This window comes from Camelus bactrianus, chromosome X (assembly GCF_048773025.1).
Source record: "Camelus bactrianus isolate YW-2024 breed Bactrian camel chromosome X, ASM4877302v1, whole genome shotgun sequence".
NCBI classification, from domain to species: domain Eukaryota; kingdom Metazoa; phylum Chordata; class Mammalia; order Artiodactyla; family Camelidae; genus Camelus; species Camelus bactrianus.
In genome coordinates, this window is record NC_133575.1 from 11,138,752 (window position 1) to 11,164,598 (window position 25,847).

The window sequence follows — 25,847 nt, forward strand, 5'->3', positions numbered from 1 at the left end:
GTCATTAACATTTTCCATATCAATATAGATCTATAACATCCTCTCTAAAAGCTAAACAATTCTCGATTGCATTTATCAACCATAATGATTTTAAAAAGTTCCAATCAACGCACATTGAAGCTGTAGATCAGCATTCTTTTGGCCACAAGTGACAAAATTAAATTCAAAATAATTTATGCAAAATGAAGAACTTATTGGATAATATAACTGAAAATTTAACAGGGAGATCAAGAATGACTGGATGCTCAGCTGAACTATCATCAGGAATTGATCTCTATCCATCTCTCACTTCTACTTATCTCTGCTTCTCTTTGCTTTCTGGATTTATTATCTCTTCTCCTAGGTCACTAAGAAGGTATTGCCAATATGTTAAACCTTATGAAGATTATGACTGGCTTATCTGAAGTCATATACTGGCCTATAAAGTAATCACTGTGATCAGAAAAAAATAGATTAATTTGCTTGATTACCTTGAGTCTCTTTCTCACTGATGTGGAAGAAAAGTATGGAGGACCATGATAGAGAGCCTTTCTAGAATCTTATGGCATGGGGGAAAAGAGATCTCCAAGGTAAGATCAGACTGCACTTACAGATAAAGATAAAATAATGATACTAAAAGTTGACAAAGAAAGCACTAGAACTCACTATGGCTAAATCTCATCAAATACCAATGTGAAAATATTAAATAAAATCTCCAAAAAATCTACCAGTATGTGAAGAAATATGCCATCTTAACCAGTTTCATTCATTCTAGAAGTTCAAGAGGTTTTTTTTTTTCAATATTAGGATATCAACAATTATAAGTTATAATTACCATTTTCATAAGTCAAAGAAGAAAAATACATATTTGGTCAAGGAGGAGAAAAACAGAACAAGATGAGGCCACTGGCCTCCTATCTGAGTTAATTCCCTTTTAAAAAAAACTTTCCTGGGAAATTGGAACCCCTGTTGGTGGGAATACAAAATGGTGCAGCCACTATGGAAAACAGTATGGAGGATCCTCAAATAATTAAAAATAGAACTACCATATGATTCATCAATCCCATTTTCTGGGTTTTTATCCAAAAGAATTGAAATCAAGATCTCAAAGAGAATTCAGCACTCTGATGTTCAATGGAGCACAATTCATAACAGGTAAGATATGGAAACAACATAAACGTTCATGGACAGATTACTGGATAAAGACAATGCAGTTGCACATACAAGGGAATACTATTCAGCCTCGTTACAGTAATTAAACAAAAAGGCCATTAGACTGAGGTGGTTCTAATGCCTTAGCAGCCAACAAAACAGATAGAATCCTAAGCCAGAGTTAATTCCTGTAAATGCCTCAAGGTTAAGAAATCACAGTTTGAGAATCATGAATCACAAAGAGCCAAGGAGGCTTTCCCAAATAAGGCAACTGCTTAAGCTAAAGCCAGTCAAAAAATTTCCTTGCTCTGCTTTCAAGTCTGCTCTATAAAAGCCTTGCTTTCTGCTGGTGGAGTGCCTCTCACCAATTTCACTTTGACATTGCTTGATTTAAGTCAATGTTTGCGCAAAGAAGTCTTCAAAAATTTAATGTGCCTCAGTTCATCTTTTTTGTCTAAGTTTTTCTCTTATATTCAGCATATATTTGTATCAGTTTTTTTCTTGTATAGAGCATGTACTTGTTTTTGAAATAGTCATTTTAGAGCTTTGTCTTTTAATATACAAATTTACTCTTTTCCATTTAATGATAAAACAAATGTGTGATTATAAGTAATCTTTTCATGGTATTTATAAAATTTTTTTTTGAGATTTCCTTTATATTTTTCTTTTTTACACAATTGTTTCATCATCTGTCAGGTCCTCTCTGGTAAACTTATAATTGTGTATCTTACCTGAAATTCTAATTTTGATTAACATATGCACATCACCTATTTTAAATATATTAATTTAAATTTCTAATGGAAATGGAACAATATCTACTAACAATTTTATGGGAGATGAGAAAAATTCTGACTTTTCTCATCTCCCAGTGTTGTGACTACATCTGTAATTTTTAACCCAATTACTTATACTAAAACTGTTTATATCATTATATCAAGTAAGTTTAGATTCAGCTGCAAACTAGAGGCTTCCAAATAATGGCTTAAACAAATAATGCTCATCAGTCATTCTTGCCAGAGCCCACTCCCACATCAGCCTTGCCCTGCTCTGGTCCTCATAACCCTCATCTTTCACCTCCAGTAACTGCACCAGCAAAAACTTTGCACTGTGCAGAAAAGTTGTTGTAAGCTCCAAAGTTCTCTCTCCACTTTTGACTAATTTTGTTGGACCGGATCATTGCTCTCCAGAGACTTGGTAAAAAGTGAAAGTCTTTCCTAGTTTCCTGGTAAGGTTTTCTATTAAACTTTTGTTCTTTGCGTACATTTTGGTAGGTATTGATTGGAAGGTATAGATATACATGCTTATTCTACTGCATGTTCTAGAAATCATCCTGTTTACTCTTTATAGAGTAATATATCTTTCTTGTTAAAAATTTGGAAAATACTAAAGTCATAAAAAAGAAAATCAAATTATTTTTGCATGTTAGCATACTTGCTTCCAGTAATTCATGTATGTGCATGTAAGTGTGAGGGAAGGGGGGGTGTTTGCATTTTGCTTACAAAATAGTGACCATAATTTATAATATCTTCCTTTTCCACTTAGTGGAAAATTTCCTGTGCCATCACACATTCTTTCAAAGTATTTGAAAGCTACAGAGGACTTTATTATATAGATGTACCGTAATTTATATAACCATTTCCCACCCTTAAATACCTCTTTTATTTCTAATTCTTTGCTGTAAAAATAAGGCTACTATGAATATTGTTAAATCTGTGCTCACATGTCCTCAGGATATATCCTTAGGAATTGAGTATCTAGCTTTTCCAATCTGCCCTCCAGAAAGGTTGACAAATTTGGATTCCCAACATCTGTTTTGTAAGTGACTATTTAACCACACTCTTATCACTACCAAATACTGTGTGTCAGGGGAAAAAAACCACATTTTTGATAGGCAAAAAATTCCTCATTATTGCATACATTTCATTTATAGCACTTGAGCACTAATGATGTACATGTCTGCCATTTGTATTTCTTGTTTTCTAATTTTTACTTCTAGGGCCCATATTTTCTATAGGGATTTTAATGATTCACTGATTTCTTTCTTTGGTTTTTTTCTACCTTCACTCTTCAAAGGCAGAGTACATCCAAACTGCATGTTGCAAGAAAACCTTCAGTGTTTTATTCTATAATCTAAAGAGGGAAAAGAAGGCAATCAATTTTTCAACAGCAATTTTTCTTATTATTTTCCAGAGCCAGAGGCACATTACCATAAAAACTGTGTTGTCTTTATGAAAGCAAAATGTGTCTTTCATCAGTGGACACAAGGGAGAAGCTAATTAGTTTTCAGTAGAAAACAACTATATTTAATCTTCTTGGATAAAATTATATGAACTAAAGTCAATCAGTTCATATTTGCTCAGCAGACTCCTTGTGAAGTTTTTAATCACATAAGAAGTTTGTTCTTGCTTATCTTTATTTGAAAGGGATTCCAACGTGGACAGGGATTGATTTGGGAAAAGAAATCTTACGCCTCCAAAAAGGAATGATATTTAAAATATTTCATGACTAGTCAGGCAGGGGGGGCTAACCATTCAAGATGGATGCCAGCTGTAAACAATGTTTCCAGCCATGTGGGTGTGTAGCAGCTTAAAAAAAAAAAAGTCCTGCCAAAGAGAAAACTTCTCTCCCAGAATGAGACATCCAGAGGCCTTTAGCTCCTTTCTTTCTTTAAAGCCTATGATTCTTTCAGTTGGTATTCTACCATCATCTAAAAACCCCCTAAGTATATATAACGAAAAATAACAGGAATTTGTGGGAAAGAAATTAAAAGGGGTAGAAGAAGAGGAGGTAATTTCAGGCAATTATCTGAATTCAATAAGTATCTATAATTGAAGATCTATAAGTGTATAATTACTATAAAAGTCTACACAGAGGACATTACCTAGAGACTGAGAACCAATTGAAAATTCAAGGATTAGAGGTTCTGTGTAGTGGTCCACTGGGGAAAGTTAACTGTTAAGAACTTATGCCCATGAAAACTGTTTCCTCTGCAATTAAAATAAATAAGAAAAATTTCAGATTGTCAAAGGAAAAAGAAAAATTCCTAAAATTGAAAACAAACTGAAAACAATGAACCTTATACATCAAACTGGCAATATAACCAGAGAAAATAATTTGACTTTGCATCCTTATAGCACACAGAAGGAAAAAAGAAATGCAAAAAAGAAACATTAAATTTTATTCAGTAGTTTTATGGTTAGTAGTAATACTGTATTGTCATTTTGAAACCATTTTGTATATTAAAGAATAAAGTAAATAAATGATAGAATCTAAGATTTTTCAGTGTAAGAGAAAAGAGCCCTAAGTATAAAATCAAATAAAAAATGCTGTAAAAAGTCAACATGAACTCATTGTGTGTGTGTGTGTGTGTGTGTGTGTGTTCGTGTGTGTGTGTTCCTTCTCTAAGTCGGCCTGGCCTGCCTATAGCGCCTGGAAACAATGACATGCCAGAAATTATGATTCTTAAGTGCCATTAACTACTAAAAAGAAGCAGGGGTCTTTGGAGAAACAGCTGTTTCTAGGTTTGGGATATGGAAAATGTTAGGTGAACATGGGACAGCTTGTTGAGCCAGAAAGCAAGAAAGTACCTAATGACATGGGACTGGGTCCCAAGAAGCTAGCTTGCAGGAGTAACCTCTGACCAAATTTGGGGCTATTTAAGAATCGATAGTATAGTAAGGGTATATATTTAAAGAATGAAAACTAATTTTCATAATATTCTAATTGAAATTAGCTGACAAGTTTATAAATCTGCACTGCAGTAAAGTCACATGCCTTCCAAAATAAGACTGTCCTTGATTGAAATGCATTAACTGTATTAAAATCCATGAGTCTGTAAGAAGAAAACAACCACCAAACACTCATTTGCCATCACTGGAGGAAATTATTGCACCTACTCCTTACCCTAGAATTTGTACTGGAGAAAAAGAAACATTTATCCTGGTTTGTAAGAGGAATTATATTTCAGGGTAACCAAATTGACACAGCTGATGAGAAAGCTCCTTCTCAAAGTAGAGTGACAGCTGATAAATGTAGAACGAATGATAGAATTAGAAAACCACCAATCAGTAGCCTCTTACGTGTTCCTTCATTAGGGCAAGGATTATCCACAGATGTTAAAATCATTAGGTAAATTGTTGACGGGGAATTGGATAATCACATGGTATCAAAGAATCACCCCAGAGATTACAAACTGCTTGCCAAGGGGAAAATGTAACTTTAAAGAGAGGGATCAGGCTGTCACCACTTTAACCCAGTGATCAATCAGCATTTTCAAATAATAATGGGACAATCAGAACTTATGAAGCCCCTGAGGTGTTGTGGTAGGAAATATGGTGTGTATTACACCATAGTTATGAAGTATTCCTTCCAGTAAATGTTTAATGTGAATTAAATCAAGCCTGAAGATCTGACTTCCAGTTTACAGAAAACATAGGGCATAGCAAGATAAATAAAATGACTCCACAAGGTAAAACTTGAACAAGTCCAGAAAGCCGAACAATTATGGGACCATCATTTTAATCAGAGCTTCATGTTGGGCCCCACTGATTTCATCAAAGGCTTTGGACAAACACCAACAATCATTGTACAGTGTAGGCTGCACCTGATAGGCAGAAGGTTCTACAGAGGATGCATGCACAGCAGAAAGCATCATGGGTGATATTACAAAAGCGGGATTCCTTTTCATGAGTGTCCTTGCAAGCAGAGGTAGTCTAGGAATCCTGGACTCAGGAAAGTGGTAAACAAGTACTGTGTAGTCAGATGCCTCTGCTGATAAGACCTGGCAGTCCTGTGGGAAGTCGAGGCTACATACAGCAACTCTTGCTGCGGGGAGGGAGAGCCACCAATCCCAGGTAGCAGGAAACCTGAAGAGAACCAACAAGTACCATTCACTGGACAATTCTACTTTTCTCCTTACAGGAATAATCTCCTATAGGGACTTCAGCAGGTCAACAGAGGAAGGGTGCGGGAGATGGGACAGTTTTGGGTTCCGTGTATAAGGAGCTTGGAAGTCGGCAATCTATCGTAACAACAAGTAAAAAACCTGAACAAACTGAAACCTCAGCAACCCTTCTGAGATCCGTAAAAGAAGTGAGGTCACAGGGCAAACTGCTGCCCCGCAAACTGCAGAGACTGACAGGCAAACCCAGAGAATCACAGCTTATCAGAACAGAAATGTCAGAGCTGCAGCCTCCGTGGGAACCAGAACTGTAACTGAGGAATTGCTACAGGTTCAAGGTGGACACATCTCAGACTCCAAGTGGACCTGGCCACAGGAGGACCCCCACACTTTGGTGAGTTTTAACTTCAGGAGCTCAATCGGGATCTTACCATGAATATCAGAGAACACTCCCCTGGTGCTTCTGACAGGAGGAGGGGAAAAGGCACCATCTTGATATACACCGGAGCACTGTGTCCTTAACAAGGTCCTCCCTCAGGAGAAACTATTCAACCAGAGCCTAACCGACCTGGCGGGAAGGAAATACCCAGCTCCAGCCCACTCTAGCCATCCTGTTCCACCTGAGAGGCGAGGGGGATACTGAGAAGCGCTTGTGAAGTTCACAACCCAGAGGCAGAGGCTCAGGAAAAGACTGAGACCTAATCCTAGGACAACTCTCTCCGCTCCTCCCCAACACACCTGATCACCGTATTGCTAAAGGCCTATTTATATCAGTTCCTTTAACCCCATACATCATGTCTGGCTAGCAAGAAAAAAATAACAAAGCATACTGAAAGGCAAAAAAAAAAAAACCAAAAAACCCACAATTTGAAGAGACAGGGCAAGCATGAGAAGCAGACATTGCAGGACATTTGGAATTATCAGTCTAAGAATTTAAAACAACTATGGTTAATAAGGGCTCTAATGGATAAAGGAGACAGCATGGAAAAATGGATGGGCAAAAGATGGTAATCCTAAAGAGAACCAAAAAGAAAGGGAAGAGATCAAAAACACCATAAACGAAAAAAAGAATGCCTCTAATGGGCTGATTAGTAGACTGGACACAGCTCAGAGATGCACACTGCCCTATTTAAGGGTGAGTTGTCACAATGTCTGTAAATGACTTCAAAATTCTGCAGACAAAATAGGTGAAGCAAATATGGGAGAATCTAGGTGATGGATGTCCTTTCTACTTATTTGAAAAATTGATATATATTCCAATAAATGTTTAATGAATTAAACCTGCAGATTTAATTAGATATTTAAATTGAATATATATTAGATATTTAAATTAAATGTATATCCAACACCAGCACACCTCGTTTTATTGTGCTTCACAGACACTGCGTTTTCTTAGAAATTGAACCCTGCATGGAGCAAGTCTATAGGCACCATTTTTCCAACAGCATTATTTTTAAATTCAGGTATGCACATTGCTTTTTTACACATAATGCTACTGCACACTTAGTAGACTACAGTATAGTGTAAAGATAACTTTTATATGCACTGGGAAACCAAAACAAATTCATGTGGCTTGCTTTGTTGCAGTGGTTGAAACTGAACTCACAATATCTCTGAGGTCTGCCTGTATATAATAAATATATTTTAATTCAATTTATATTTAGTTATTGTAGGCTCCCAACTGCGGGAACAAAGGAACGAGCCTTGGGCTGGAATGGTAAACAAGTTATAAAAAGCTGCAGAGGTGAAAAGGCTGGTTAGTCAAGGACGGGTAAGATCCCCAGTGGGGGGCAACCTAAGACAGGCACAGCAGCCTGAGTCCAAGAAGAATATTGTGAAGCAGCTGTTTCTCATACGTTCCGCCCTGATAAGCTGTAAGGCTCGCTGGTGCCAACACGAACATGATTTACCAAAACATAAAGGGTCTTCTGACCTTGAGCCAGACGCTGCCTGTTAACCATTTCCTTTGTCATTCTTCTTAGCTATATAAGACTGTGTAACTTAATAAAGCTTCAGAGTAGCCATCAGCTCTCTCCGCATACGGTGTGTATGTGTACATGGTATCACGACACCAACAGTTATATATAAATAAATATGAAAGAATGATATTTACTATATTACCCTATCCTACCAAGTACTAAGTGAATGCAAGCCAAAGATTTTAATTAGAATAATTAACATGTTGGTAGAAGTCTAAGCAGGACCTGAATTAATAAATGTACTAATTGCATAGCCCTGCTGAGAACCTTACCTCCTTTGGATTTAACTGTGGCATACATTATTTCTAATAGGAGATTTAATATTTGTAAAGCACTTCATTTCTGTAGCTTTGTTTTAAAACATTATCAAAACACTGAAACATAAGTATTCCCTCTATCTTTGGCCCCCACGAGCCGTCCCAAGAAGGAAAGCATCAGCAGCAGTCTTTTTCCAGAATTTTTCTATGCAGATTCATTGTTAGATTACTACACTTAGAACTAGCAGTCTTGCTTTTTCATTTTTGTTTTATTTAGTTTTTAACTTTTTATTTGAATGTTTGGGGCATCAGTTTTTAACTTTCAGTTTGGGCTTTTTATTAGGGAAAATCCCAAACACTCGATGGAACCATGGCATTTAATGCAAAGAATAGTATAATGATACTACTACAGTATTAACCCCATTATTTCCATCATCCACCTACAGGGCTAATCTTGTCTTATCCATACTCTCCTTCCTTCCCACAGATTAATAGAATGTTAATCTTCATAATCCATAGATTACTAGGAAGGCAAATCCCAAACACCAGCTCATTTCACTCAGAATGTCATTATGCGTCTTTAAAATGTAAGAGCTCTTCTTTAAATAAAACTTCAACATCATTATCAAACCTAAAAAAAAAACACTAATTATTTAGTGCCAAAATAGCTAATCAGTGTTCAAATTTCCACAAATGGCTCATAAATGCACTTTCAAAGTTGATTTGTTGTAAGGATTCAAACAAGGTCCATGCATTGCATTTGGTTGAAATGTCTCTTAGTCCCATCCAATCTATATGCTGCTTTTCATTAATAAAGCCTCCCAGAGATCATTCCAGTGACCTATTTTTTCTTGCCTGCAGAGTTTACCATTGTACAGGTGTCCCATCATGTATTTTTTCCAGTCCCCAGTGACAGATGCTGAGGCTTTTTTCTCTTACTGTTATAAACCATACTGCAATAAATAGTCTCAAATATATGGCTTTGTACATATATGCAAGTGTACATGTAAGACAAATTCCTATGCAATGGATTGTTGGGTTAAATGACATAGGACAATTTTGACAGAAACGAACAAATTATCTTCTAAAGACAATGTCCCAAGCGTATACTTGTTTCCCCATACCCACACCAAAAGTGGGCACCATAAAACTGTGTGCCAACATAACAGGTGGAAAAGGTAAATGGTTATGGTTTTATTTTCATTTTCTTAACTAGGAGCAAAACTGATTATCCTTTTGTATATTTATAAGGCATTTGTTCCTCATTTTCCATGAACTAACTCTTGGTGACCTTTGCTCATTTTTCTGTTGGATTGTTGGTCATACTGATTTGCATGACCAATTTATATAGTAGAGAAGATAGTTCTTTCTCTGTGTTGCAAATATTTTTTCTTGTTTTGTTTGCCTTTAAATTTATTTGTAGTATTTTTTGATAGTCAGGATTTTTCCAAAAAAAATCCACTTGCTCTATTTTATCGACTCCATGATAACAAAATTTCTCCTAGGTTTTCTTTATACACAGGGTATTAGAATTTCCAAAGCCTTCTGCAGATGTTATCTCACTTGTAACAAAAAAGAGTAGCAAGAGTTGGCTAAGCGACTCCACTCACATCTTTCCTCTTCACTGTGAGCCCCTGACTGGTAAACTAATAAATACGCCAGCATCTGTTTCCTCCTAAATCCATCCCAGATGTGTTCCACAAGAAATGAACACTCTGGTCAAATAACTTCTAGAAATACTGGATAACTTCCTGGATGCTATCTATTCTCCCTTATTAAATTGAGTGATGTAACTGAGTGTAACAGAAAGAATTGGTGAGTAGTGGTATTTTATCTGAATATTAATAGGATTTCCAATATTGGTTAATTGAGTAAGGCATTCAATGGAACTGTTTACCTAAAAAGTCCTCCTGAAACAAAAACAAAAACAGTTTTTAAAGGGAGAAGCTGCAAGTCACGTTTGTTTAGCCCCTTAATATAAAATACTGCATAATGGAAGAGATACTATGGTCCCTTTTGCTAAGAAATGGTGGTTAGAAAAAAGAAGAAGTTAATCAGAGTTAAATGAGTTGCCCCAGGTCATTCAGGGAGTAAATGGCGGAGCCACTTCACAGAATTCATATCCAAATTTCACAGTTTGGACTGCAGCCACTTTTCTGTGTTTTCTCGAAAGAATATCCCAGAATATCCAGAAAGGATATTAACAGGAGGCAACTACACATTGCAAGTAAATTTTGGAGCCACTCTCCCTTCTGAGACAGACCACACTGTATCTATGGAATGCGTATCTCTCTAAATAAACTTACTTTCACCTTAAAAAAAAAAAAAGCAAGTAAATTCTGGGTGTTACTGGTCCTCATTTATCTTGAAAGATAATAAATTTCTGCTTCTAATATAAACAACTTTGCCTATGCAACCCATGAAGCCTTTATTTATAGTCCTGCACGTACTCTTCCTCCTTCCCACAGTTGTCAAGGGGTCACACCCATGCCTTTTAAGCAAGAGATGCTTGGTATCTACTTGTTGTCCGTTTGTGGAATGGACCCTTACTGATACTCAAAATCTCAAAGGAAATTCAGTGGTTAGTTGTCACTTATGAATCTTGATTTTATATGTACATGCACACATAAATATAAGATGCCCACATCACTAAAATAGCCTCTTTTTTTTTACTGTGAAAATATCAAATTTGACTGGATTAAGGAGACATTTCCATCATTAAAGATGAAACTCAGAGCCTGAGCTGAGCCAAGGGAAGAAAACAGATTCTCTTTTTCAATAAGCAAAATTAGGACAATGTATAAATAAAAAGTCAAATTCTGCAACCCTAAAAGTATATGTGTGTTTGTGTATGTATATATATACATTCTCCATATGCTAGGCACTGGGTTAAGGCAGTGTTTGGATTATCTCATTTCATCCTCATAACAACTTTTTGAGTTATATACATTCAATTTCCCCATTTTCCAGATGAGAATACTGAGAGTAAGGCTCAGAAGTAAGGGTGAATCTATATCACTAACTATCAGAGAAATGCAAATCAAAACTACAATGACGTATCACCTCACACCAGTCAGAATGGCCATCATTCAAAAGTCCACAAATGACAAATGCTGGAGCGGCTGTGGAGAAAAGGGAACCCTCCTACACTGCTGGTGGGAATGCAGTTTGGGGCAGCCACTGTGGCAAACAGTTTGGAGATTCCTCAAAAGACTAAGAATAGACTTACCATATGATCCAGGAATCCCATTCCTGGGCATATATCCAGAAGGAACCCTACTTCAAAATGACACCTGCACCCCAATGTTTATAGCAGCACTATTCACAATAGCCAAGACATTGAAACAGCCTAAGTGTCCATCAACAGATGACTGGATAAAGAAGAAGTGGTATATTTATACAATGGAATACTATTCAGCCATAAAAACTGACAACATAACGCCATTTGCAGCAAAAGGAATGTCCCTGGAGAATGTCATTCTAAGTGAAGTAAGCCAGAGAGAGAAAGAAAAATACCATATGAGATCGCTCATATGCAGAATCTAAAACAAAACAAAACAAAACATAAATACAAATCAGAAGCAGACTCATAGACATAGAATACAAACTTGTGGTTGCCAAGGGGGTGAAGGGCAGGAAGGGACAGAATGGAATTTCAAAATGTAGACTAGATAAACAAGATTATACTGTGTAGCACAGGGAAATATATACAAGATATTGTGGTAGCTCACAGTGAAAAAAATGTGACAATGAATATATATATATGTTCATGTATAACTGAAAAATTGTGCTCTACACTGGAATTTGACACAACATTGTAAAATGACTATAACTCAATAAAAAAAAGTTAAAAAAAAGAAGTAAGGGTGAATCTAGAACTCAGAATTTGGGTTATGCAATCTTAATTGTCCAATCACTCTCAGTTGCTGAGTGCTGAAATGATGGGCTAGAATGTAAGGACCCAGATTTGTCGATATGGCACCAGCTTATCAACCAGTCTATGGCTTGACTCAGATAAAAAAGGTTTGAAGAAAGGATTGTACTTGAACTAAGTCTTTAAAATCAGGGGATAGGTAAGATTTGAATTAGCAGAGAAAACAAGGAATGGCTATCTGAGAGAAGAGAACTAACATATGGGGAATTGTGAACATTCGTATTTGACAAGTGGCTTATGCATTAACTTAAAAAATGTGATTCATTGGCTTTTTTTTAAAAAAGCAATGATGGCTGCAGACTTTCCTTTCCATCCCTAACAGATCTAATCAGTTACCAGCTTGCCAAGATATCTCTAAAATCACCTTCTTCCCTGAGATGCAAATTCCAGAAATGTTAAGACATGGGGTACTCTCAATGGCTAGAGGTAGAGATAATAAAATGTAAAACTGAGTCCTGTTTTGAGCTTTTCAAGCCAAAACAGTGAGAGCCTTCACATAGAATCTACTCAATAGATGCAGTCTAAAAGTTGAAATTAAATTAGCATGTTAATGTTCTTCATGATGCAATCAGTCTTATCAATTACAGTGACAGCAGCCCTGAGCACCTTGTGAAGAACTGCCAGTAAAAATACTAAAATAAGCTTTGCACAAGATGGGAGTATCATGACATCTGTTTTCAGAATTACTCTGCTGTAATTGTCGAATCTCATTATAGTTGGTAAAAATTGTATTCTTTCACCTGGGATAAGTGCCTGTGATTTTAAATAGCATCAGTTCAGAAATGAAGACTGTGAATCCACGCTAATTATACCGTTGTGCTGTGCTTTCCATAAAGAGAGGATTCTTACCAATGATTTGTATCAGTAAGGATACAAAGTATGGCTGTGGATAGCAATGAACCTCACATCAAACTGACTTATGTAGGGAGGTAATGTAGTAACACATGCAACAGGCAATCGAGAAGGGTTAGCTTCAGGGATTCAACTGCCGTACTGAATTATGAGGGACTGAGTTCTGTCTGTTTCTCCCCTCTGAGGATTTGAAATTTGCCAAAAATAAGGAATAGTTTCTTCTCAAGCCTGTAAGGTTGGCTTCATTGTACATCATGCTCCCCTTGTAGTCACAGGATGGCTGCAGGTAGTAATCTGCACCCCCTCTGCCCTCGCTTATGCCTGTCAAGTGAGGGGAGGCTTCTCCTAGGTCTCTTCCAAAACTGGGGAAGCTTCTTTCACAGATACCCTTGGCAGGTCTCTCCTAGAATCTCTCTTTGGTCCAAACTTACTTAGGCCTGTCCAGCCCTGAACTAAATTATTGGCAAGAGGGATGGAATCTCCATGATTGTCTTGGAGACTATTTGTCTGGGGTGAAATGGATTCTGGAGAATTAACCACAATATACACCACACCATAGTATTTTTTTAATTCAATATTAAACCTTCTTAGGACATCAAGGAAGCCCTCTTTAAAAAACTGAAGTAATCTCAGGAAGTATGATTTACTTTAGCAGTCAGTCTCCTCTGATGCAAGCCAAATCATCAACACTAGAAGTGAGAGGACCTACCACTCCATCATTTTTTTGTAGTCCCAGAGATTTTTGTGACAAAATAGGCCATTTCATGAGAAGTAGCCCCTTAAGAAAACTTCCCTGGGTAGCTTCTCTGATCTCACTCTCTTGCTTTTGGTTTGAAATTTGCCAAAGGAAGGAGTAGTGTCTTTTAAAAACCACTCCACAGCTCACAAGCTTTCTCTCCACTCTGGTGTCCAGGAACATCTGCCACCATGGTCCACTCTGTTCAAGTACACAAATAGATTTTATGATAACTTTGGAAAAGTCTGGGTTCAAAATAATAACTGCTTATTGGTTGGTGGCTGTATAGTTAAGCCAGTTCACAAATGCAGTCCTGATTTGGGCCAAGATTATAAATCCTTAAGGCAATGCCTACAGATGACCATGATCTTGTTAAAATAAGGATTCTGATATATTGTCTTCAAATTATGATAATGTCAACAAGAGCAAAAAGACCTCCAGGAGGTCACGGTGAGATGACGGCTCTCTAGGACAAAAGTGGGAAAAGCAAAATAAGCATTCTAGGGAGATCAGGCTGCAATTTTCTACTGTATTCCTAGAGAAGACGGAGGGCCAAAATGGAGGTATCGGGTCCGCTCTCTTATCCACAAGACTTAGCCCAGACTACTCTTCTAATCACACAAGCCTCCAGATATAAGACGGTCTCAGGTAGCCAAGTTGCTTCAATTCTGGATCTCTTTTTAAGTAATACACTGATTCGCAACCCCGCAGCTAGACAACCTACATGCCAAATTCTGTACACAGTTTTCCATTTGGCCACCTGGTCTCAATTCTTTGCAACTGACATCTTGCTTATGTATCTGTGTACCTGCCAAGCTCTGGAGGTCCCAGGAAAGATGGTACCCATCTGCTCCTCTGTCTTCTCATGTGACATTCTTAGTGATATACCTGACCTCAGCCTTGAAGATCCCCCAAGAGTAGGTCTGGATGACCTGGAAGGCACACTCCTCTCCAAGATCTTAAATATATCTTCTCCACTCTCTCTTTGAGATACATACACATACTCATGGTGTTTGTGAGACCTAGAGGGAGTCTCTGTTGCTTCAATGCCCCTTGCTGGAGGGGCCTCCAGAACTGGGTGAGTAGATTCTTACTTCCCCCTATTAGGCCAGTGTTAGGGAGAATGATACAGAGTGATTCTATTTCTCTCACCTAGTTCAGCATCTCTTCCAAAATAAGCACTTCCTTTTAAGCACTGCTGAAAATCATTCATCCAGTTTCTACCTGAACTTCTCTGAGGCAGCCCATTCCTTTTTTTTTTTTTTTTTTTTTTTTGACAGAGCTATATTATAGAAGTTCTATATTCTTAGCTGAGAACTGGCATCATTGTATCACTTCCTCACTTTGGCTGTACTAATATTTTTTTCATTCCTCTTCCACTTGGAAATCCTTCAAAAAGTTAAAGGCAAGTATCACTACCCCTAAGGTTTCTCTTTTCCCAGTGGAACATGACTGGTTCCTTCAACAAGTCCAAATTGAACATGATTTCTATACTTTATAATCTTAGTAACCCTTGCGTGTTTCTCTTTTCCCAATATACATCTTCATATTGTTTGCCTAGGACTTTACCTAGTAAAGTTTAAACATTACAAGTCCCTCCTTTGATGTGAATACTGTACTAGGCATTAACTTAGAATGAGAATTATTGGCTTGTTTGTTTAAGCAGCGAGTTCACAGCACAGACTTGTATGGCATTTGGGTGAACTAGAACATCTAGGGCTTTTTGATTCTTTACAGGAATAGCTATTACATCAGCCATTTCTCATCCCAGGAGGTAGCTGATATAATACAAAAAGCATGGTACTCAGAACCAGAAGACACATGCTCCTGGCTCTTGCCACTTACCAACCTTGGACAAGTCACTGTCCTCTCTAGACCTCCATTTTTTTACCTGGAAAACAGGACTGTTTGAAAGATCCGCCTTACCTAGCGAATGAGGTTCTTTAAAAACTCAGTTTGAGACAATACATGATGGAGAATTTTCTTGATTGAAAAACATGATACAAATTTTAATAATGCTCAGTTATTATTCTATGCCTGTGTTAGTCCCTTAATCTGATATCCATTATCCCATTAATCCAAAAACTATTTATTCTTGAAGATGCTAAGTCTGAAGTAATGCATCAAGATATTTCCTGAGCTCAGAAAGACAAACTGGGTTGATGAGTTGTGAACATAAGTTTTATGGTTTATTCTAAATCAGTTTCAATATGATTACTCTGCTTTTAATGTCTATTGTTTGGGGTTTTATGCTTGTATTGTGAAAAGAATTTAAGACAAAAAAGAAAAATTTAAGAAACATCTGTGTACCAACCAACAAGAATGAACCAAAGTTGGTATTTTGTATGTTGTTTTTATTTTTGCATTTTTGTACATCTAAGAAATAGAACATAACAGATCAAGCTGAAATCCCCTCTATTCTCCTTTCTAGTTCCATCTCCCACCCTCTCCAGAGTCAACTGCCAGCACAGATGGGTGTGCATCCTCCCAGCCCATGTTTTGTGTTTCACTACATGGATGGACACCCATGAGCAACATATAATCGTGCTGCTATGTGTTTTAAATGACATGAAGGCTATTATATACCATGTGTATCACACTGAAAATTGCTCTATTTACTCAAGGGTGTGTTTGGAAGATCTATGTTTTAAAACACATAGTTTATGTATTCATTCTAACCCATGTATTCAATCTATGCACATAGCATAATGTATTTATAAATTCCTCTACTGGCCAATAATCAGGGTGTTCCCCAGTTGTTTTGTAATTACAAACAATGCTACAATGCACACTGTTCTAGAGCTCTCCTGATGCTCCTGTCCCAGACTCTTATCTGGGGTTTATCCTTCAAAGTGGAATTGTGGACTTCCAGGCACATTTTTCATGATGATAAATATTGTCAAATTTCTCTCAAATGGTTATACTCATTTTCACTCCCACCAGAAGTGATGAAAGTTACTTCACCTCACATCTTTTCCAATACCTAGTGTTTATGGGTTTGAAAACTTTACCTCATTTTTAATTTCTGGGTTTGCGCTTCTTTCCATATATTTATTAGGCATTATGTTTCCTTTTCTGTAAATTGCCTGTTTCTATTTGTATCATTTTCCTAATGTTATTATATCAAATCACCACAAACCTAATGGCTTAAAACAACACAAATTATGAGACAACCTACAGACTGGGAGAAAATATCTGCAACTGATGCAACTGACAAGGGCTTAACTTCTAGAATATACAGATAGCTCATACAACTCAATAACAAAAAAAAAAAACAATCAAAAAATGGGCAGAAGACCTAAACAGACATTTCTCTAATGAAGAGATATAGATGGCCAAAAGGCACATGAAAAGATGCTCAATATCGCTAATTATCAGAGAAATGCAAATCAAAACTTCAGTGAGGTATCACCTCACATTGGTCAGAATGGCCATCATTAAAAAGTCCACAAATGATAAATGCTGGAGAGGGTGTGGAGAAAAGGGAAACTTTCTACACTGTTAGTGGGAATGTAATTTTCAATACTGCAGCCACTATCGAAAACAGTATGGAGATTCCTTTAAAAACTAAACATAGAGTTACCAGTAATCCCACTCCTGGGCATCTATCTGGAGAAAACTTTAATTTGGAAAGATACATGCACCCCAATGTTCACACCAGCACTTTTTACAATAGCTAAGACATGGAAGCAACCTAAATGTCCATCAACAGATGACTGGAAAAAAAGTTGTGTAAACACACACACACACACACACACACACACACACACAATGGAGTACTACTCAGCCATAAAAAAGAATGAAATAATGCCATTTGCAGCAACATGGATAGGCCTAGAGATTATCATATTAAGTGAAGTAAGTCAGACAGAGAAAGACAAATATCACATGATATCACAGATGGAATCCAAAACAAATGATACAAACGAACTTATTTACAAAATAGAAACCAACTCACAGACATAGAAAACAAACTTATGGTTACCAAAGGGGAAGGGGAGGAGGGATAAATTAGGAGTTTGGGATTAGCAGATACAAACTACTACATACAAAATAGATTTTTAAAAACTAGGTCCTACTGTATAGAACAGGGAACTATATTCAATAGTTTGCAATAAACTATAATGAAAAAGAGTATTTATTTATATATGTATAACTGAATCACTCTGCTGTACACTAGAAACTAACACAAAACTGTAAATCAACTATACTTCAATAAAAACCCACAAATCTATTATCTTACAGTTCTGGAGGTCACAAGTTCAAAATGGGTCTCACTGGGTTAAAATCAAGATGATGGCAGACTGCACCTCTGGAAGCCCTGGGGAAGAATCCACCTCCTCAATGTCCTGTATACTGGAGGATGTCTAGAAGCATCCCTGACCTCCATCCACTAGAGTGAAAGCAACTAGAGCCAGTAGCCCCACCCCCCAACCAGTTGCGCCAACCAAACATGTCTTTAGAAACTGCAGATGTCCCCTGGGGAGCAAAATGACCCCTGGTTGAGAACCACTGGTTTCAAGACTGCCTGCCTTCCATGGCTTCTGGCACCCTTCCATTTTCCAAAGCAAGCAACTGCATCCTTCCCCTCTCTTGCTTCCATCCTCCCATCTCCATCTTGGATTCTGATCCTCCTGCTACCCTCCTTCACTTATAAAGACACTTTTCCTGGGCCCACCCAGATAATCCAGGATAATCTCCCCATCACAAGATCCCTAATTTAATCACAGCTGCAATGTCCCTTTTGCCTTGTAAGTAACATATTTACAGATTGAAGGGGTTAGGACATGGACTATTTTGAGGGAGCCATTATTTTGCTTATCACAATATCCTTTGCCCATTTTTCTAGTGGGATATTTAACTTATTCTCATTTATTTATAGGCATTCTTTGTGCATTACTGATATTAATGTTTTGTACATTATATATATTGCAAATGTCCTTTTCAGTCTGTTATTTGTCTCTTAAGGGATATTTTTACATATGGAAGCTTTACATTTTATTATGGTCAAAATTATCCAAGTTTTCTTTCTGGTTTGTGCTTTCCATATCTTGTTTAAGAAATCCTTTCCAACACCAAGGCATAATCATGATGTCTGGTTCAAAACCTCACTCTATTACTTATAACCTGTTGAGCTGGAATAAGTTACTTAAATTCTGTAAGCCTTAATTTTCTTGTTCGTAAAAAGGAAAAATAATTGCTATATATAGTCTCTCCTTTCCATCTAATTTTTAATTCTCTCTCAATCTCTTATCAAGTTGCTATTTCTGTAGGCTTCCTTTCTGGGGCTTTCTTCCATTTTCTACATGCCCCAAAGATGTATTTTCTTCAGGTAGTTCCAATGATGTACTTTCCTCATTTACATCTTCTATGTACCTGGACCATATGTAGTGCGAGATAGTAATGTAATTTTATTTTTTTTTGCATGTGAAAAGCCTATAAACATGGTTCTAGATCAGAGTTTCTGCACCTTGGCACGACTGACACTTTGGGCTAGCTAACTCTTCATTGTGGGGGCCGGCCCTGTGCACGGTAGGATGTTTAACACTATTCCTGATCTCTACCCACTACAGCCAGTAGTGCCCCACCTCCCCAGTTGTGACAACCAAAAATATCTTTTGACATTACACACATCCCCTGGGCAGGGACAAAATCACCCCTGGTTGAGAACCACTCATCTAGAGCTTTATACTCCAAATCACTCTCCTTTGCCTCCTATGATACTAACTGAAGGTCCTACCAGAGGTAGGGCTGGATACAGAAAGGGAAAGAAAGAGAAAGACCACCTATTATCTGGAAATCAGAGTCATGTAGGAGACTTAGACAAGCACGGGTAAGACTTCAAATCTTAGCAACATGAGATAACATGCCTAAGTGGTACAAAGGCAACAAAAAATTAGAACAAACATGAAGTTTATATTATCGATCATTTCATATTTGAGAACACGAATGGAGATATTTCTAGTTATGCTTGGGAACAAGATTTCTACTTAGATTTACTAGGTTATAAGTGAACATTGTCTCAATACGTCATATATACAAATGGAAGTAAAAGATGCTTTTCCATTTTCATCTACTCTCATTTTATATTAAAAAGAAACCATAATCACTTACGGTGCTTAGAGGAAATAGGTTCTTTCAGATGTCACCATGAACCTGAAAATTAACAGAGAAAATAATTATGATTTGAACAGAAATTTCCATATAATTATGGGATATTTCTATAATCTCCATAGTTTTTCCTCTTAATAAAGCCCAAAACCTTAGTTTGCTTTATATTATTAAATTGCCCTGAAGATTCAGAACATCTGCAGTTAGAATTCTTTCTGTCAGTTTATTTCCTCCCGCACTTAAGTAGATCTAAAGGACCTAGAGTGAGTCCCCCAGATCAATTTTTCTTTTCTTGGTCAGATTGATTTAATATTTTATGATTGTAAAATGTGTCCAGATAAGCCAGAGCCAATGTAATTACATGCCCCATTCATGAACTCTTTTGCCACTTCTATTGATCTCAAAGATGCACATTAACCCTCAGGAGGAGGAGAGGCAGGGCTTCGGTTAGAGGGGCAAGAAGAGACTGTGAGCAAGCCTGAGCATGCCCAGAAGGAACTGAGAACTGAAGAGCACTGGAGGGTGGCGGGAGGGGATCACAAGCTTTGGCTTACGGATGAAGCCAGCAACGCCAGCTCCTCTCAGTTTCCATTCTGGAGAAATACGGGAAGGAAGGCCATGGAAAGGCATGGATTCTATAGTGTTTGGCTGCATGCACACAGACTTGCCAGAGACGGGAGCCCGGACTGCAAATACAACCAGATGTACCATCTCTGAGACTCAGAGATGCCCTCGTGTTGGGGAGGAGGTGAAGAAGTTGGGGAGTGCAGACATCCCTTTGGAGAGTTTTTTGGTCTTCCAATTCACAAAGGGTGAAGGATCCTTTCTGAAATGTTGGCTCCAAGGTTAGAATTTAAACATATTCTACCAGCAGAAACCATAACTCTTCCAAGGCCGATTTATAGCATCTACCCAGAGCAATAATGTTTAATATATGTTAAATATTAATAATGTCTGATTTTGCCAATGCCTTCTGCCCAAGTTTCATTGCCTGATGAAACTACTCATTTTTCAAAGTCCACAGAGACAATTAAAATACAACGTGTCAAATGCTGCAAGGTTATATGCAGAGGGCAGAAAGAAAAGAGACCATGATACATTAAAGAAGGTTAAAATATACATATATATTTTATTATGGATTCTTTTAATTTTGTCATGTAAGTTGCTATAACTCATATTGTGATTTTTAAAAGACTGTTTTTTAAGAGCAGTTTTAGGTCTACAGAAAAACTGAGCAGAAGGTACAGAGATTTCTCATATATCCCTTGCCCTCACATATGTACAGTCTCCCTCATTATCAACACCCCCACCAAGTGGCCCATTTGTCACAACTGATGGACCTGTATTGACACATCATCACCCAAATCCATAGTTTACATCAGGATTCACTCTTGGCGATGTACATTCTATGGACTTGGACAAATGTATAATGACATGTATCTACATTACAGTAAAATACAGAATTGCTTCACTGCCCTTAAAATCCTCTGTTCTCTGACTTTCATCCTTCCCTACACCCTAACCCCTGGCAACCACTCACATTTTCACTGCCTCCAAAGATTTGTCTTTTCCAGAATGTCATATAGTTGGAATCATACAGTATGTAGCCTTTTCAAATTGGTTGTTTCACTTAGTAATACACATTTAAGTCTCCTCTATGTTTTGGCAATTACAAGAAAAGCTGTTATAAACATCCACATACAGGGTTTTTTATAGACAAAAGTATTCAACTCCTTTGACTAAAGACCAAGAAGCACAATCGCTTAACCATATGGTAAGAGTATGTTCGGTTTAGGAAGAAACCGCCAAACTGTCTTCCAAAGTGGCTGTACCATTTTACATTGCTACCAGCAATGAATGAGAATTCCTGTTGCTCCACCTCCTTGTCCACACTTGGTGGTGTCAGTTTTCTGGATTTTGGCTATTCTGGTAGGTGCACAGAGGTATCTCATTGCTGTTTTCCTTTGCGTTTCCCTGATGACATATGATGTGGAGCCTCTCTAGGCTGAAATATATTTCAGCACCGAGGGAGTACAGCAGTGGTGGGGAAAAGCAGGTCTTGATAAAAGAGCACAGGCCAGAACTAAAGGAGTGGAACTGCTGTGGAGGTGGCTAACTTGATCTGGAGGGGATGAAGAGTCACTGAAGGGATATGATCACATTTGTTTCTTAGAATAATCATTATGACTGCATGTAAAGCATGGACTGACCAGTCAGAAGATAAGAGTCCAGGTAAGAGATGATGGAGGACATGGAAGGGGAAGTTGGAATTGTATGAATAGATTCCAAAGCTCTTTGGAGGAGGAAGAGAAAAGGACTTAGACTGGTGTCCTCTCTTCCAACGTGCCCTCCCTGATGGCCCTTGCCCACAGGACCATAGGCCTTCTTCCACTGTGCTTCCAGAACCCCACTTATGCTTCTACTGTCATTCCTCCTGCATTCAGCTTTAGCCGTAGGTGGTGAGTGGAGTGCAAAGAAAGAGGCATGGAACGGGAGTCAGAATCTCTGGTTCTGAATTCCAGTTCTACAATTCTGCTCTGACATTTAAGGCAAATTGCTTAACTTTTCTGCTGCATATCTATAAAATGGAAAAACTTTAACCTTATATCATAAAGCTGATTTGAGAGTCAAATATGACAGTGCTATAGAAGTGATATAACAAATCACAAACAATTGTGTTCTGCTACTATGGCTTCCGTGTCTCTCTCTTATCTCCCCCAATCCATACATACACGTACAGAAATATATTACATGAAACAGAACAGCTTGACATAAAAGTAAATGATGTGAACAGAGAATCCAAGGCCTAACACTGTACCTGGCTAGATCCACGACTATAGGCAAGTCATACTCCCCGTGAGCCTCGATTAATAATAATAGTTAACACTTTCTATGTAGAATTAAAGCTAACATTTTCTAAATAGAACAAAACAGTTGTAACTGCTCTGCATGTTTTAACTTATTTAATCCACCCAACAACCCTATAAGGTAGGCACTGCTATTATTCTTCCCATTTTATAAATGAGGACACTGAGGCACAGAGGAAACTAAGTATCGTGCTCAAGGCTAGACATCTAATAAGTGGTAGGGCTGGGATTTCACCCCAGTCAGCCTATTTCAAGAATTCATATCCTCAAAAAAAAAGTGGGGAGGTGCTCACATCCTCAACCACTATAAGTTCCTTTCAGCTACGAGAGTGGGATTCCATGTTAGCATCTTGCAGAGTTATCTGCACACGGGTGTTCCATTCTCTTTTAAAGAAAGGTTATTTGTATTCGCCATTTTCATCTTTAGCTGTCTTTGGTAATTTGGCAACATGTACATTTAGCTCGTTAATTTCCTGGACTAATCTTCCCATTAGTATTTCAGGGCTAGACAAACTCTGCTAAGACAGGCTATGAGTCATCCCTCCCTATTTCCAATTACTTGATGCTTGGTAACTTTGGCTATTTCTCTAGAGAGCCGAGTTCCTCATTTCATATCCCAGTAATTCTTTAAATGAAAGTCATTTCTAAAATCTTCCTCTCAATTTCCTTTATCACTTGTTTGTGGTCACAAGTTTTACTTGGCCCTTCCTATGTGTTCTTAAAACACAATCACATGCGACCTACGTCAGCAGCCATTCATCCTGGTAATCCACAGCATTTCTCAATCCCTGTTCTAATATCTAAAGGTAAATAGAAAAAGCAAACTTGACTTTAATGAATATTTCATTCAATGAATATTTTTTTTTCATGCTCTGCCACATGCATAAAATACACTGAATTCTGAGACCTTTCCAAGCTCATTAAAAAATACTGAGGCTCCTCACGTTCTCATGTTCTCTCTGTGTGTCTCTCTCTGTCTCTGCCTCTGCCTCTCTACCTGTCTCTCTCTCTCTCTCTCTCTCTCACACACACACCCCTTTTAAATTTTTCTACCCTCATCAGAAACCACTGAAAGATTTTCTAAAACTCGACAAACTCTTCTGTTTCACCCCAGTGTTTATTGACAGTTTCAGCCATGATGGAAACCACAGGACAACATATCCAAAAGTCTTCATCTTGGGCTGGTGTGGAGCTCTGAACCTATTTATAAATAGCCTACCTTCTAATTGGGCATAACTTTAAAAGTAAGAAACAGTTAAAATCTGTCCAATAGTCACTTCATGTTTAGATAGTGTCTAACCCAGTAGTTCTCAACCTGGGGTGATCTGGCACCTCAGGAAACATCTGCACTATCTGGAGACATTTTTATTTGTCATCACTTGGAGGGGGATATTGGCTATTGGCAGCTAGTGGGTAGAGGCCAGTAATGCTGCTAAACATCCAACAATGCACAGAACAGCCCCCACAACAAAGAATTATCTAGCCCGACATGTCAACAGGGCTCAACTTGAGAAACTCTTAAAAATTCTGTCAACATTTAACACAATTTGTGCTTGCACAATTCAACTTCCTAAAACTATGCTCTCCTAACAATTATTACATAACATTTTAGCCTACAGACAACTTCAGTGCCACCAAGGTTCCCCTCATAAGTCATTCATTCTGGAAATAAAAGCATGGGTACATCAGGTTATAAAGACAAGCCAAGGCCCAAACCTTAATTAACTAGCAAAATCAGCAATCTACAGTCCATTTTTTGAATGTTTCTAAAATTCTTCATTTTTAAAAACAAAGAAGCCAACTGTAAAAAGCAAGCCAAATTTCTTCTTGTAATTTAATTTCCTGTTCTCAAAATTTCAAATTTCTAAGACTTAGTGTCATCTGATCTTACTTTTGCCTTAATTTTATTTTCCTATGAAAGGCTATGTGCTATAAGCCCTCTTGAGTTTCTAAATGAGAGAAGCTAATGTCCTGACATATGACGTAGCCTCAAAGTGCATCTCCAGATGAGATCCAAATCTGAATAATTAGAGAGGCTATGCTGGAAAAGGTTGTGTTTTTATACAGAAAAATTCTATTTATTCATATCAATCTCATCTCCAGAATGAGTCACTATTGGAAAAAAAAATGTCATCCTCTCAGTAACTCATGGCCATAGTCTTCCAAACCCAGCCTAATGGCCCTTTTTTGCTTGGCCCAGTACCACCAAGGACTCTTGGCTTGCCCCAAAATCAAGCCTCTTAGCTACTCTCTAATTTTCATTTAGTAAATTTAGAATTTTATGAAGAACCCTTCTAACCTCTCTCTGGGATGATGTCCAGGAGCCACTTTGCCTAAACAAAATCATTGATTTTAATGGAAAAATGAAAGAGCTGATTTGTATTGTGTGGCACCCTGACAAAGATGGAAAAATGCTAGGATTCATCTGTCCCAAATTCCATCCCCAATTATAATAACAACTCTGCAACCAAAGCGATCTTGCAAAAAGTAAATTAGATCATGTTATTCCCGGGTTCAACCTCTTCCATCGCTGTTACGATAAATTCCCCAATCTGCAGTACAGCCTGTGAGGCTGACTGTTTTCTAGTCCCTGCCTTCTCGCCAGTCTTAATGCACCCCCTCACCATCAAATTCTGTGCTCTCCTCTTCTTGATCTCTTTAGTATTCTTCCCTCTTCCTGGAAAGCTCATTCTCCCCAAGCCTGCCCCTTTCCTTTGTTTACGTAACCCCCTACTCACCTTGGCTTTAATTCATTTCCTCAAAGAAGGCTTTTCTGCTTACATTACATCTGCTAAAAATTCCATTGGCCAAAACAAGTCACATGGCCAAGTCTAAAGTTAAAGGTGAGGATACATACTATGAAAAGACCAACACAAGAGTACGTTTGTAGGGAAGGGGGAAGGATTGGGGCCAATAAAACAATCACCACCATCCTCCTCCACGCAGGTACAGGGGATGATCCAGCACGTGCCAGTGCTCATCAGCACCCAGTGAACTCATTTCTAGAGCTGAATAGTTGCTTTTTTCCGAGTTCTGTCTCTAAGTTTGTTCTCCACCTGAGGTCCTATCATATCCTACAA